Raw genomic sequence first — 15639 nt, 5'->3', positions numbered from 1 at the left:
GTTGTGACGTCATGATTGACAGTGCAAAATGCAGGCCTCTCAGCTCCTGAAGCCAACGTATTTGAGGGTTTACTCGGCAATATCCTGAGATATTTCTTCTTTCTGTCTCTATCCCTTGAAGTGCTAAATGCATAAGTTTTTAAAATACACACTGTTCACTGTTACGTTACCTTCCCCAGGGTTTCTTGGAAGAAGAGAGGCCACCAAATGCCACCAAAGTCTAGTGTTATAATAAGGGAAGTACTTCCAAGCTTTGGCGAGGCCCACAGCAGAGAACAAAACACTCAGCACGGGGATTCTAGCGACAGGACATCAGAATCAAGGGTAAAACATTTAAAGTCTATTCTAGCTGAAAGTCCACATGAAATTTTTCATTCTACTGCATAATTTCAGTGTTTGTCTTACTGTAAAAAAAAGGGGGGGTTTATTTTCTTCAAACTTTTCTATAAAGTGAAGCTTTTGGCAGCTGTCCCATATGCACCTCGTGGCTTCAAATATTCCTGACTCCCCCAGCATCCTGTACACCTTGTTGGAGAAAGATGTTGTTCTAATATTAATTTCAATCTCCTACTGAGGTTATTATTAATCTTTTCATGAGACGTATAAACCCCATGACTGCTTTCACGCCACATGTATTTAGCACTTCCCAGATATCACTTAAAATATACATTGTATAAACACCCTCTATACTTACCTAGAGCAGGAAACACTGCTACAAGGAGGAAACAGTGGCAATTAATGAATTATTATTTTGCTTCATTTCAATACCAAAAGCTGTTTATGGCATGTTACAAGAAATATTACAGGAGGAAAATGATGATTGAGCTTGGGTATCCTTGCAATTCAAATATCTGTGAAACACATTCCCTCTTGGTTGCTTGTATCAGGTAAGCAAGTAACGTTCATCATAAACGGATGGTGACTGTTACAGGCAGCGGCCCCTCTACCTGCGCCAGGTGTCACAACCCCCTCGCTAGGCCGTGTGCTGAGGGTGGGCGTGGCGATCTCTGCAAGCGCTGCCTGTGGGGTCGCCAGGACAGCTCCCCATGCCCCGTAGTTCTGCTCCTGTAGCGCGTGTCAGTACCAGGCCCGGCCTCTCGTGCCAAGAAGGGAAGACGCCTGCGATTACCGCGCACGGAGCTTCACCACGTTCGGCAGGTGTGTCTGTCGCGCCGCCTTCCCATCTTCTAGGAGACGCTGGGCTGGAGTTCCTCCCGTGCCTCACAACCAGCTTCTCTGAATTCCCGTTGGCTCTGCACGCAAGCTGCTGGCAGAGCTCGGTGCCCTGCTCTGCACACCGAGTGTGCGGCAGGCTCTGCCCTCGGAGGGGCCGGAGAGCCTGCAGGACTGGGGGAGGAAGAGGAATTCCGGAACAGCCTGGGCCTCACCTGGGCACAACAGGTGATCCCAGTAGTGGCCGTGGCTTTCCTCGCCTCCAGGCTCCCAGCTGGCCGCAGCTCTGCTCAGAGGTCTCAACCCCCGCTCTGCAGAGGCGCCCGAACCCCAGAGGAGCAGCCCCTCCATGGGTCTCCCTCCCCCCTGGAGCACGCCCTCCTGGGGGCTCAGGGTAGCTGGCCGGGCTCCTCCTCTGAGCTTGGAGATTTTAGTCACCTCACTGAGTCGTGTGCGTGTGTGTATGTGTGTGTGTGTGTGTGTGTGTGTGTGTGTGTGTGTGATGTACAAGAATGTAAAGGCTGCAAAATGTAACAGCCAGCTAGAGGGCCCTTGGCTCTGTGAGCTTGAAACCAGCTGAGAGCAGAGTACTCAGCCCAGCAGCCCTGCTGACCTGTCTCGTGGCCTAACGCTGCCCCTTTCTCGATCGCCCTCCACGCGGCTGCTGAGGGTCTCATGTCCCACTCTCTTACCCAGAGGCTTTAGAGATGGTCGTGATACCTGGTAGGGCGCATATGTCCTGTTCGTCATCATAATTTCCTAATAGTATTAAATACCAGTTTCCAGGTGAACGTTATTCCCACCAACTTGTCCAGCGCCTGACAAAGCCCAGAGGCATCTTTGTTGGGATTGCATCAGGGTCTAAACGCTTAAATTAACTTATGGGAGACTGTTCCCTTTCTCGTGCTGAGTCATCCTGTCTAAGAACAAAGGGTGTCTTTTAGGAGACATTAATACATCCGCCCCTTATCACTCCTTAGCCTACGGCATCTCCCCAGCTCTGCAAAATGAGTCGGGGCCTTTAAACCTCCAGTTGGGGGTTCACAGACTCACGTGCCTTTGGCCTGGGGGCAGTGTCCTAGCCAGCGACCACTGCTCTGCAGGATGGAGCCTTCCTAATGTACACGGGTTTTCCCCTCCTGCCTGGAATCTCTCCTGGAAGAAGCAGAGGAATAAACACAGAATCTAGAACTGAACGGACCGCAGCTGAGTGCCACCTTCTCCACCAGCAGCTCTCAAAGCAGGAACTAGAAATCAAGATGGTTTTTCTTCAGAGTTTACTTTTCTACAACCTGCGACTTCCCCTATGGCATTCGGGCATCTAGCAAATGCCAGCTCAGGCTTCTGCAGGGGATCACGGCCCAAAAGCCGGCTGCCTGCCGGCAGGCTTCCTGCTGCACACGTCCCCTGGGGAAACTTGTTTTTGTCCTGAAAGACGGAGACATGGTTGAATTAAATACGATTTCCCCTCTAGGAAAACATACGTGCTCCTTCTTTAGTGTGAGGGCCAAATACATCCATCACCTCAGAATGTGCAGAGGGTAAAGCAGCCCCTTTGATAACCTCTAGCCAGAGTTATTTTTGCTTGTAAGAAGCATGACCATAAACCATGTTTTTCAGCTCCAGTTAAACGATTTTCTGGAAACTGGACTCAGTGAAAACTACAGAGAGTTGCGCTGCCCGTGAAGTACAGACACAGTCCCATGAGCCCACGGTGATTCAGTGACATTTATTGGCCTTTAACAATATGGGAGGCACTTTAGATCAGTTTAAACACGGAATACATTGAGGAAAAAAATGATGGTTTTCATTTGCACATAAATCCAGCAGCGGCACTCAGTGGTCAAGGTAAGGGTGTCCGAAGTGCAACAAATGCTGCATTGTCCTTTGTTTTGCTAAAACTGTCCCTTGTTGGGGGTCACGTGACCATAGGGAGCCAGCGCCTGGCAGCATTTTCACTCACGTGACCTGGTTCACAGCAGACCCCGCAGTCACGTGACTTCTGTATTTACTCATCAGAGCCAAGGTCCGAGAAGCCCACTCGCTCTGCTCCGTTCATTGCAAGAGTGGAGATGTCTGAGCAGCATCGTGTTAAAGATGCTGGGATGGGGGTGGCATTCTCCGGGAGACCCTGAACAGCAGAAACTGCACCGTTTAGTTCTGACACTTCCTCCTTCTGCCTCCCTTTCCTGGATCACAAGGAGCCTTAAAACGCGCTGGTTTGGTCCTCGACTCACAAACACTGAGTGTGTCCTCTGGGCTGTGCAGCCGGAATCCCCATGGAGACGTTTCTGGATGGTGAAGTTCTGAAAATTGTGTCCCTCCCTCTGGAAAATCAAGTGGCTTCTGATGGGAACACGGGAAGGCCAACGCTAGCCTGACCTGGTGTACACCGACCGCTTTAAAAAAGAATAAACATATTTCATTCGCCACCCAAGCCATGCGTCTGTGCTTTAATTGAAGTGTTAAGTCTGCACAAAGGAAAAAACAATCATTATTTGTTGCCTTGAGGTCTCCAAAGGACAATTTCCCAGTTGTTTCTGTGAGCAGGACACCCCGCCCCCAGCAAGTCGGTCTGGACGTGGCTTCCCTGCCGTCCATTCTTACCGCGTCTGCCCGAGTCAACAGTGCAGGAGGAAATGGAACCTTCGGTAGCACGATCAGTGACGTCATCGCCTGCCACTCACACACGCGGGACAGGAGTGGAACGGCAGGAAGCCAGCCCTGTGGACACAGACGGTCTCCATCAGGATGGGAGGAAAGCAAACCAGTTGCGAGACGTGGTGATAAGAGCGGGCTCGTTACGACATTCTTTCAATGATAGAAAAAAGTAGACGCAATCAGCAGGGAATCTGATAAGACGCCACAGAATGATACGTACAAGGGAGCCATGAAGCCATTAATTGTGTGTGGATGTGAGTCATAGGTAACGAGGACTACAGTGCATTTCTACCGAAAGAAACGTATGAACAAGACCTTATAGTACGTACCACTTTGCTTTACACAGACTTGTTTACACGTGTAGGTTGGTATATCCTAGAGTTACAAAGCAAGCCACGAATGACGCTAACGTGTTAGGGTTACGGGTGACTTTTTCTCCGAACTTTTAAATTTTTTCTGACACTCTTGCAATGACTATAATATATAATCAGAAACAAAGGTGTCTGGTAATTTCCAGAGCTCTGTGAGCTGGAGACAAAGATGATTTGTATGAGGGCCAAAAGTTTCCTGACGTGTTTAACAGACTAATTTCACAACAGGATTTGGCCCCATGACAACAAAAGAAGCCAAATGCCCCTCTTAGAAGTTTGGCTGGAAAAGCGACATTTTCTTCCTAATGGTTGCCCTCCCCCGCCCCCCACCCTCCACCCACGATTTATTAAAGCAATAAAGGCCTATTGTAGAAAATTCCAATAAAGTGTGTGTCATTATCTTTCACAGGGTGATCCAAACAAGACATGTGGCTCCCCATCTGTCCACTTTGGGCTCAGGGACGTCCAGAGGGTGGGGGAGGGGGTCCTGTCCCTTCCCCTTGCCTGTGAGGCCTGAGTGATCGGTAGACGTCACTATGTGTGATGAATTATTAATGGAAGAAGCTGTGAGACCATAAATATTCAAGGGCATGCATCTGGCTTCCCCGATGCTTTGTGTAGGGCAGAAAAAGCGCATTTTACTCAGTAAAACAACTTGTCAACCCCAAATCTCCTTTTGCCTGGGCCCCAGCTCTGCGAGGAGAAAGGAGAGTCTTCTGACAGTTCCCGTGACGGTCCCGCTGAGACACACCGGTGTGTGAGCCTGTGCAGGATGGCGCCTGGTGAGATGACGTTAAGCAGTTTCGGCGTCACCGCCTTAGCAGATAGAGGCCATCCGAGGGGATTGGGACTGTTTTACAGGTGGAGCAATGCGTTTAGGATGCCGGTTGAAGCCTTAGAGTCGCAAAAGGAGAGGGAAGTGTCCCCAAGGGGACTTGCAGTTAGAGGGGAGCACCAGGGTGAACGGTGGCACATTGGGGTCCCACTAGGGCTGGGGGGCTTCCCCCCAGGTTTCCACCCCAGGAAGGTAACGAAAATTGCCCAGATGCCAGTGTCTCCCATCTCCAGGGCACGTCTCTGCTTTAACACTCTCCTGCGGAAGGAAAAGATGGTCAGAAGAAACAGTTTGAAGGAAAGCAGCCCAGAGCAGACAAGGCTTCAGAAAAGTCTGCGGGGTGACTGACACGCTCCCTGCGACACAACAACGTGGCTCACCAGCATCCGACCTCCGTCATGACCCTTACCGGTGGCTGGACCACGTCTTCAACCAGCCTCTTTCAAGGCACGTGTCATACAACCCAAAGCCCAAGGAATGCTAGTAGATGTCCCGTGGACGCAGGTTCCATAGACAGAGCAGTTCAGGAGATGCTGTGCAAAGCACCTTTCTAAGTCTCAGAGAACCTGTGGAACCTGCGCTGTGAGTGGCTGAGGCTGTCTGAGGGAACGCCCCCCAAGGGACACCTGGATTGTCTGAAGACACTTTCAGTTGTTCAAGATGGAGACTGGGGGTGGTGCTCTAGTGACATCTAGTGAGTAGTGGAAACGCAGCTAACATCCTACACCTCGCCAGGACAGTCCCCACAACCAGGAGTTGTTCAGCCCAAAGGTCACAGTGCTGTGGTTGAGAGACACTGGCCCAAACATATTGATACACAAGCTCTGACCCCACCCGGCTCCTGCCCCCAGAGCCCCTCAGGGGACCAGATGGTGGTCTGTGATATGTGTGATAGGAAATGCGGCCTTGTGCTCTGCTCTCGAGTGATGACAACACACTGGGACAGATATGAGGCTCATAAAGGGTCTGTGTCCCCCAGGACCACTGTGGGGCCACTGGCTCAGAGAGGACCACGACATCCCAACGCAGGCTCCACCCTGGGACCCTCCAGCCTGACTCCTAGCCCCGATCTCAGCACACAGTGGGCTTCCCAAAAGAGGCAGCCTCTGCTCCCTCCATCTCCCTAACGTCCAGCCACAGTTTGCCTTCAAATATTTGAACGAGGATATGAGCCGTGAAGGGTTTGCAAGAGGCCGAGCAAGGAATTCCAGTTAAACCTAATGTTTAAGCAGGTATTACTGGTTGTGGAAAACAAGAGCTTATAAATCAATGCCCCACACCCTCAAACAACAAAAACAACAAAAACCCAACCTGGAGGTAAATAACTACAACCGGAAGGGACGGATCTCTGTATGTTAAAGAGAGTAAAAAGGGACAGGAGGAATAAGGCTTGTGCCAGGCCCCCAAATGACTGCATATTAGACCCTTTTCAGATACACATTCTGCAAATATTTTCTCCCATCCTGTAGGTCGTCTTTTCGCATTCCTGATAATGTCCTTTGATACACAAATGTTTTTGATTTTGATGAAGTCCAATGTATCTGTTTTTTCTTTCGTCATTTGTACTTTTGGTATCATGTCTAAGACTCCATTACCCAAAGTCATGAAGATTTACCCCTGTGTTTTCTTCTAAGAGTTTCATAATCTTCACTCTTATATTTAGGTCATCGATCCATTTTTAGTTAATTTTTGTACATGATGCGAGGTCCTGGTCCAGCTTATTCTGGCATATGGATGTCCTGTGTCACTGATGTTAATAGTGCTCCTCCCGGGCGGTTCTAATATGAAGCCACACGGGCGTCTCACTGAGTGGCTGCACCACCAGCCACGCTTGCTGCCCATTCTCACCCCTGGGGCTCAGCCAGGATCTGAGGGATTCATTCCTCCCATTCCCCCCCTGCACTTCTTGTAGTCTCTCCCCCAGTTGTGGAGGAATTTTTCTAGTCTGGGGTGGAAAAGATCTCAGGCCAAGACAACCTGTTCACACCCAATTCCCGTGGCATTTAAGCTTTCAGGGGGGAAAAACTCACGGTATGTGAGTTTCACCATCCACATGGGCTTCCTCCACTTACCTACAAATGAGTTCCCCTTGCTCCAAGCCCCTGGTCTGAATTAGCAAAGAACGGATTCACAAGAAGATTGTGTAGTATTACCATGCTTCCTCGAAAATAAGGCTGGGTCTTATATTAAGGTTTGCTCCAAAACACGCATTAGGGCTTATTTTCCAGTTAGGTCTTATTTTGGGGGAAACACGGTAGCATTAAGCTCTACAGTTTCAAAATACGGTATAGTTCCCTTCCATACTCTCATGTCAGCAGAACGGGTGAAGCTGGTAGGACAGGTGCGGGGTCCACTTTGCAGACAGGAAATGGGGTTCTAATAACAGGGGAGACCTGGCTCCCAGCCTCCTGCTGTGGGGGTGGCAGCACACAGAGGAAGCCAGGGAAAGACCTTTGCAGACAAAGGGTGTGTGGATCCAAGACTCACCAGCAGTGAGGAGGGCAGCAGTGTGGGTGTGATGGGCAGGCTGGAATGGCAGGGACACGTCTCTAGGCAAAGAGGCCCCATCCTGCAAAGGTGGCAAGGGCCAGCAGCCTGGGGTGGCACCTGGGTCACCTCTGACTGTAACCTCTGTTAATGGAGCAGTTACCTTATTTCCGTGTGCAGAGAGAGACTGCAGTCTGCAGAGCTCTTCCCGTTTTGCAGCTGGGTTTCCATCGCTGACCCCCTCACCCTCTCATTATGTGTGGCCCACCGCTCAGGCAACTAGATACTGGTGGTGCCCAGTGCAGTCCCCCTTGGCGTTTAAAGGAAAGCAGAAACCGAGAGTGCGAGAACCAGTTCCCGGTTCTAACCCGGTGCTGTGTTTCGTGAGGAGCCGCAGACGGCGCGTCTGCAACGACCCAGCCTTCGTCTGCCTTCTCCTGGGGCTCACTTACCCCATGAAACCAGTCTATTTTTGCTTCCCCCTAAAGGATAAAGGGCTTGTCTTGCCGCTGGAAGGTAAATTGACAATATCAGTTATTCCTTTGGCCATTCAGGGCTCAGTGACATTTCGGGGAGCTGCTGCGGAATCCTGAGGGAGCAATTAAAATTCCAGAGGGGCACCAAGCTGGTGCTGGGGAAGCTACAGCCGACTGGCCCCACTCTCCTAGGAGGAGCTGCTGTCCTCCCTGGGGTGACAGTGAGCAGAGCAGCCAGGGAGGACGCAGTGCCTGGGGATCTGGTCAGGCGGCCAGAGCGGCTCAACTCAACAGCCTTTACCGCCGTCCTCCAGCTTCAGAAGTGAGATTCTTTGTCAAACTGCTGCCGACGTTGGGGCGTGGCCATTTTTGCTGAGCCTTTCAGGAGACGGCCTAGTGGTCCCCTTGTCCCTCTGTCCAGCCCTGCTCCCCACTCCCCTGCAAGGAGTGACCCGAGGGCACCCCCAGTGAGCCCTGCATCACCTTCGCCTGAGTCTGGTATCTGAGAACCGCTGTGACACCCACGACACACACGGCTGAAGTGAACTTGTGCGTGTCCGTGGGAACGCGTACAAGAACACACACAAAGTATCTCACCTCACTTGGTAACAGTGAAAATTTGGACACGTCTGTCAACAGGAGAATGGATAATAGGGGAATGGATACTAGGGGCATGGATACGAGGGGAATAGATAAATAGGGGTAATGGATAAACAAATTGTGCGCTCGCCCCGCAAGGAACTCGCATGTCGGACGAACTGACTAGAGCTTCAGCCCCATGTTGAGAGGGAGGCAAACAAGTCACAGAAAGTGACTTTCATTGTTCTATTTAGACGAATTATTAAAACACAGAACTCCACCCTATATTAACAGAGCATACATATTTATTTTTAGAACCTGAAGCAAATATGGACAATATTAACAGTTATTAAATCTGGGTAGCGGAAATTCTAGCATGGTATGTGGGTGCCGGTTTTACTATTGTTCTATTACCCTAATCATATTGTTTGTTATTCATTTTTTGGCTGAAAATGCAGGCCTCTTATGAGGTTCCAAAGCATTAGGGGGCCACTCTGCCATCCGTCCCTACACAGCTCATGTCTCTGGGCTACCTGCCTCTGTGCTTCTGCCTCTCTCTTGGGCTCTCTTGGGCTTCTCCAGGGCCCTGGGGCCCTGTGCACCACCAGACAGCTGCCCAGGGACTGTCACTTGAGGACCCACCGCCTCCAGTCCGGTCTGAGCTGCTGGACAAGCAGTGGACCACCCGCCAGAGTGGGGGGGGGGGAACCGGCCACAGCGACGTGAGGGGGGTGTCGGGGGCTGGGTGGGGTGTGGGTGGCACACAGGGACCTGGCTGCAGGTGGAGAGGTCCGTGGAAAGGTTAGCACCAGGCCGAGGCTGCAGGTTGCAGGACCAGGCTCCAGGCAGTGACGAGGGGCCGCACCAGAGTCCTCACGCCGCTGACCGGCCCGTGGCAGGAAGTGCTGAGGTGCCTCTCCTACCCCCGAGCCTCCACCTCCCTCTGCCCGGAAGGTTCACTGTCACCTCACTCCAAAGGGGAAACGCTTAGAGGAACTTGTTAGCACAGCGCACACGGAAGTATACAGGCGGGACTGAGGCCCTGACCGCTCATGCAGGCGTGAGCTCACGGGACCCCCTGGACACCCGTGATGTCCGTGTCTGTGACGTTTCCTTACTTTTTGCCCATTTTCTACTGAGTCGCAGGTCTTTCTTCGTACTGATTTGTGTCCATCACAGCACAGAGAAACGAAAGACCTCAAGCCAATCTTTCACGAGTTTACCAACACCTGACCCTAATCGCAGATGTGCCTGTCTCCTCTTGTAACGACAGCTCTGGGTCGGAGCCCAGCCTGGAGACCAGGGAGAGAAGCCTGGCTCCAGGCCGCAGTCTGTGGTCCGGCCTCCGGGCGAGGTTTGCCCACATCTGCCAGCGATGGTGGAGCCCAGGCCTAAGCAGAAGCAGCGGCTGCTGAGGTTAGATTTGGGGTGGGGTGCGATGGCTGGTGTCACCCCCAAGCACACGTCAGGAGCCGCTGTCGGTTTCTCTCTTTGTTCCTTCGCTTTCTGCCCTTTCCTTCGTTCAGGAGCTTCTGTTCCATGAAAATATAATCGAACTGGTTTCTATTGAGCCCGTGACACTTGGCATTGTGACAACATCTAAAATTCAGAGCTATGGATGTGAAGACATTTCTTAATTTACCCTTCATTCTGGGTTAATTGAGCTGGGCGGGTCTCCAGCCAGAGGATGTACTGACGCTTAAAGAGAAATACGAGTATGTATCACAATTTTACTCATCCATTTCACCTCAATAGAGCTGAAGAGAAGAAAATATGATGGGGTGAGTCGTTGGGGAGAAAACAATCTTGCCACATAGATGAGTTATTAATATAACAATCCACACGCTTCCAAACCTGACACGGTTGCAAAGTGATTGGCCAGTGTTTCCCTTCTATATGGACTTCTGCAGGAGGGGCAGATATCGGCCAAATCCCTACCAGCATCCGCTAGGAAAGTGTGATCTGTGGATTAGCCTGCTGACGATGGTCACTGTGTTTTCACACTGGGCCGTCAAACAGGCCTGTCTCTGAGTTCTTCCCGTCACAGAACCAGGAGTCTGCTGCTTTTTTTTTTTAATTTCTCATTGAAATAATACTGCTCTAAAAGTTCCTTCAGCTCAAAAACTCAAGGATTCTATCACTAAATATATTTTTCTCTCTTAGAGTACATGCTGACTTATTTCAGTCAGCCCGTCGCAAGTTACAAGATGTTTGATTGAACAGGTTTCACATAGAATAATGTATAAGAAATGGAAACTTACAGGCAATTCAGGCAGGTGTCACCGAGTTGCGATGCCTGGCTCTGTAAGAGATTCTCTTCCTGTTAAACACAGGCCACAGTCCCTGCTAGTGGACTCAGGGCCTGACAAATCCCGTCTTCCCCATGAGAGCATTTTGTGGCATTGAGTCCCATTTCAGGAAGTGGGCATTATTCTTCCTTGGAGCTTTTGACATAACCGACCACCAGCCATACCTCTGCAGGCAGCGGGACAGGGGACTCTGCCCTTTGTGGAAGCCAAAGTATAAAGGTTCAGGCTCGGTCCCTCCAGTGGCCAACTTCCCTGCCTATGGAGCAAGCCCACCGAAGCGTGAGGCCCACGCCAGGAGGCAGCAGGATGGAGGACTGAGACGTGTGTGACGTTGGGCAAACCCGGCACCCACACCTGCCTGATGCCAGCCCCTCCCTCCAACCTTCCAGGTGTGAGCCACAGATTCTCTCTTACTTGAGTTACTTTGACTTCAGTTTCTGCCGTTTGCCACCTAAATTGTCTCAACTTGCATATCAGAGGGGAAAGGCTTCAATGGGCTGCACAACCCAGTCTCGAAGGAGCTCACAGCCTCTGTGTGTGAATGGCAGGGACAAGGTGACACCTCCTGGCCTCTGACAGCTGCTTCTCGTGTCCCCTTAGGTTCTCACCAATGTTTTCAGTTCTGTTTCTAGTTCACTTGTCCGAGACCAGAAGGACTTCCCTCACCTCTGGACCACTGATGAACGGCCCAACACCCGAGCCTCAGGCACCAGGTCAGCTGGCCGCAGACACATGCCTCGCCGTCTGCTGGGACTTCAGAGGTGACAACAGTGTCCTTGGAACAGTCATCACTCAGTGTGGTCCCCTTCCGCCTTCCTGGTTCCCAGCCTCGGCGGGAACCTCCTGGAGCATAGAGTCCAGCAAGGAACGTAGACACTAAACGATCAACACTTCCTCCCTAATGCACAGAGGGGCCCAGCCGTGCTCTTTCTGCCCCTGAGTGGTCCTCCTGGGTTCTGTGCATGTCCCGACACGGAGCATTTTTCCAGCATGTGACACCGCTCCTGGGTCTCAGGCGCTGTCTTCCCCGCCTTCCCTCATGCTGACCCAGACTGGCCCGGACACGCCTATCGTCGCCCACCTTCCCCAAATCAGAAGTGACGGGGCTGCCGCTGAGATTCTCATTGTCTCGGGCAGTGACAGATGATGTGGCCATTCCTGAGAAAATTAAGTCATCAACTCTCAGGCAAGCCTGACATCCTCAAAAGTGTCCGGGCTGGACAGCCACGGGCCCTCAATTTAATGTTGGAAACAATAGGCAAAAGGCAGGCAATTACGTGCTGACGCTGGGCTCTGCGTCTGAAGGTGGGGAGTTGTAATCCCTGCCTGGGGGTCATGTATCAACATTGGGAACCAGAGTCCAATTGGAAACAACACAAACTGAAAGAATTGATTAGACCAGGTGTCACTTGCACGGCACCTCTCTGAACTGCCCACATGTCCCTGCAGGTTATCACCTAACGCACAATAATTGCGCCAGCTTCCAGAGAGGCATGGAGAGCGGACGGAGAACAGCTGCCGGGTGCTCCCGGCCCCTCCTGGACCGGCCGCCTACCTGCAAGGCCTCTGATTCCCCTGTCCTTTCAACACGGTGCAGCAGCAAGGCACAGCCCTTGATAATGAAGCAGGTGATGACCACCAGAGGTGCCACCGAGCTCCCCCAGGGACATGTCACGGAAAAGATAGGAGCGGGCTGGCTCCCGCTCCCCAGCCAGCATCCTGGGCAGGGCCAGGTGTCACAGACATCATGGAGAGGGAGGGGACCGTGAAGTGACGTGCTGGCGAGCTTCCCAGAGCCACTGTACCCTCAACCTCATGCCCTGGGCAAGGGACACCATGCGTCTTTCCCTGACCTTTGGGTGTGGAGTGTTTCCAACTGGGCAGGGCAGCCACCTCCCCAGCCTGAAGCCTCGACACCCCCGACATTTGCTTCCCTCGTCACGGCTACTCCGGTAGCTCTACGTCTGGGGCCTGGCCTGGGACAGCGCCTGGGACACTGGACTGAGGGAACTACGTGCACTGGGTGGCCAGAAGGCTCTCGGCTGGAACGGTCACCTGGTTGAGAATGTGGCTGAAGGGCTGCTCTGCGCCCTTTGCAGGCCAGGCCCGTCTGGTCCTAGCTGGGTCCTTGGGGTCCCCTGTGTCTTGGTGATGGCAGCCTGCATCAGTGTGCAGTAAAAAGGATGGGACTGAAGGCTCATGAGCCTGCGTCATTAACCCTGCCTCTGCCACAACCGAATGAGCATGTGATCCCAAATGTCTCGGGACTGACAGGGACGGTCTTCCCTCCTCCTGGCACCATATACCTGCGGACACCCCCACGCACCCTTTCTCTGAGCCTCCGCGCCTGCCCTCATGGCCCCAGGTGTCTGCCCCCTCCTTCGCCTCTGTGATTTACAACAACTGGCATATTAGCACCCCTTCCTGAGAAGAAAATGAACCTGCCCAGGACTTGACGTCACCATATGGCCAACACTGCTGGTGCCAACAGATGGAAAAATGAAAAACAGAACCGGACTCCAGGGGCTCCTGGGATGGCGCCCCCCTCCTGGGGCCCGGGGGGCCCACCATCGGCAGGTCAGAGACAGCCAGGGTCCAGTTCTGGACTTGCCCTCACTCTCAGGGTGACCTTGAGCAAGTGATGTATCCCCTCTTCATCTGTACAATATGAGCAATAGCAGTTCTGTCCCCAGGAGGTGGCCGAGGGGATCATGAGAAACGATGCACGTGGCACCCTTGGCGCAGTGCCCACGTGTCCAGCAAGGGCTCAGAAAGCACTGTGACCCCATGGGGGTGCAGCACCTCTTGGGTCCTGCCCGTGGAGTGCGTTCCGCTCGTGACAAAGGACTGAATCCCCAGTGCATGGCAGATCCCAGTACATGGCAGATCCCAGCTGTGCCCTGTCACCATTGACATTCTGTATTGTCACCTTGCATCCATATACGCAGACGCCACCTCACTGCTCGCCGAGCTCCTTCCTGAGCCACACTGGCCGTCCCTCCCCAAGTGCTGACCTCTGAGTCCCCAGTGCGCCTGTCCTGACCCAGGCCGCTTAGCCCTGGGTGATGCACAGTCTGCCCGTTTGCTCTCATGCTGGACGCTCTGGGCTGGAGTCAAACATGGAGGCTTCCACGCAGGAGCTCCTGTCAGAAGGCTCCAGGGCACCCAGATGCCTGGCGTAGTCTGTGTCATTGGAAAGAAAGGGTCCCAGCAGTGGGGGAAGTACTGCCATCTCCCCTACTGTGTCCACGTCCATTCTCATGTGTAAAGAAGTGCAGGGCAGACCCTAAAGGGCCTCAGCACTGCACCCCACAAATACTTGGGGACAAAGGGTGACCTAGGGTGTCTCCGCAAACTGGTGTTTCTCAGTGCTCAGACCTCGTTGACAATCCACCTGCTTAGTAGGATGTGTGCACACACACACGTGCACACACGCACGCACACACCCAAGGAGATCCTCGAGGTCCCTTGAAATACATACAACACGACACGGACAAATCCACAAACATATTATGCAAAAGGAGCCATATCCAAAAAGATACACTATGCTATGCCTCTCCTTAGATGAAGTTCAAAAATCAGGCAACTCGGAACCATGCTGCTCAGAGGCAGGAGGTGTCACCCAGCGAGGGGCACGGTGCCTTCCGAGTTGTCGGGCATTTTTGTTTCTTGCTCTGGGAGCTGATTCTATGATGTGTTCACCTTGTGAAACTCATTGAGCTATAAACTTAAGATTGTGGACTTTTCTCTTGTACGCAGGCTGTACTACCATTAAATGTAGTAAAATGAACGGGGAAAAGTACTCACTCAGACATTTGCTTACTCAAATGTCTCCATTTTCCACAGTTACCTACAAATTGGGGGAGAGAAAAAGGGGGAGGTCAGTGTGTGAGTCCAAAGGAAAAAGAGAAAGAGGGAAAAAATTAAAATCAGGCAGGAAAACGATCTAAGACACAAAAGGAAAAGCAAGTAATTCTACACCCGCCAGTGGTTATTGGGATGAAATTAAGTTTTCGCAATTAGGGTTGGGAATGCCTCCCGCTAGTCATTCTGTGTCGTATCTAGGCCATGAAATCACCCTTCCAGGACACAGGATGGGAAGTAAATTGGAAGGTTTTTTTTCAGTTCTTATAAAGGCTCTGACTTCAAACAGAACCAAATGTCAAGTCTAATGATTCCTCCAACCACTAAGCTAGAAATCAATTTTTAACACTCATTTCTAGTGCCAGAGCTGGGTCACCATTGACACTCTGTATTTTCACAAGACATTGCAGCGACCAGCTACCAGAGCTCTGGTTTGCTGCACAAACTGTACCAGAGAAAAATGAAACTGTGTGTACTAGAATTTTTAAAAAAATCTCTCCCTAGGAATCACTTGAGAAATTAAAATGGATTCTCCCAGAGAGAAATTAAAGCTGGGTCCCTACCTAACGCTATATGTGAAGGTAGACTTACGTAGGTGAATGAAAGACCTAAATGTGAATGGTAAAGAATGAAGTTCAAAGTAGAACATTCACGTGGTCTCTGTGACCATGAAGCGAGGGAAGGACTTCTTAAAACTTCTAAATCAAACACTGTAAGGCACATGCGCGCGCGTGCACACACACACACACACACACACACACACACCAAATATGCACTTAATTAGATCAAAAGTAAGGGTTTCTTTTTAGCAAAGGGTACCACCAGCATAGTCATAGCAGACAGAGCCATGGAGGAAGATCTTGGAATATCCACAACGGACCAAC

General features: G+C 51.6%; 1 long non-coding RNA gene across 1 annotated transcript in view; it reads right to left on the bottom strand.

Annotated features, from left to right (window-relative positions):
- Positions 1 to 6796: 6796 nt before the first annotated feature.
- The window catches only part of LOC109453044 (uncharacterized), a 30688-nt gene continuing 21845 nt past the window's right edge, over positions 6797 to 15639 (bottom strand). The window contains exons 5-6 of the long non-coding RNA XR_016021875.1: positions 14699 to 14741; positions 6797 to 12049 (exon numbers count right to left, since the gene is read on the bottom strand). This is a non-coding gene — a long non-coding RNA (uncharacterized LOC109453044). The remainder of the gene's footprint in view (positions 12050 to 14698; positions 14742 to 15639) is intronic.

The sequence above is a fragment of the Rhinolophus sinicus genome, chromosome 8 (genome assembly GCF_057876585.1).
Source record: "Rhinolophus sinicus isolate RSI-liver-muscle chromosome 8, RSI-T2T, whole genome shotgun sequence".
NCBI lineage: Eukaryota > Metazoa > Chordata > Mammalia > Chiroptera > Rhinolophidae > Rhinolophus > Rhinolophus sinicus.
The sequence above is the reverse complement of the archived record's forward strand: the minus strand, read 5'-3'. Positions and strand labels throughout refer to the sequence as shown.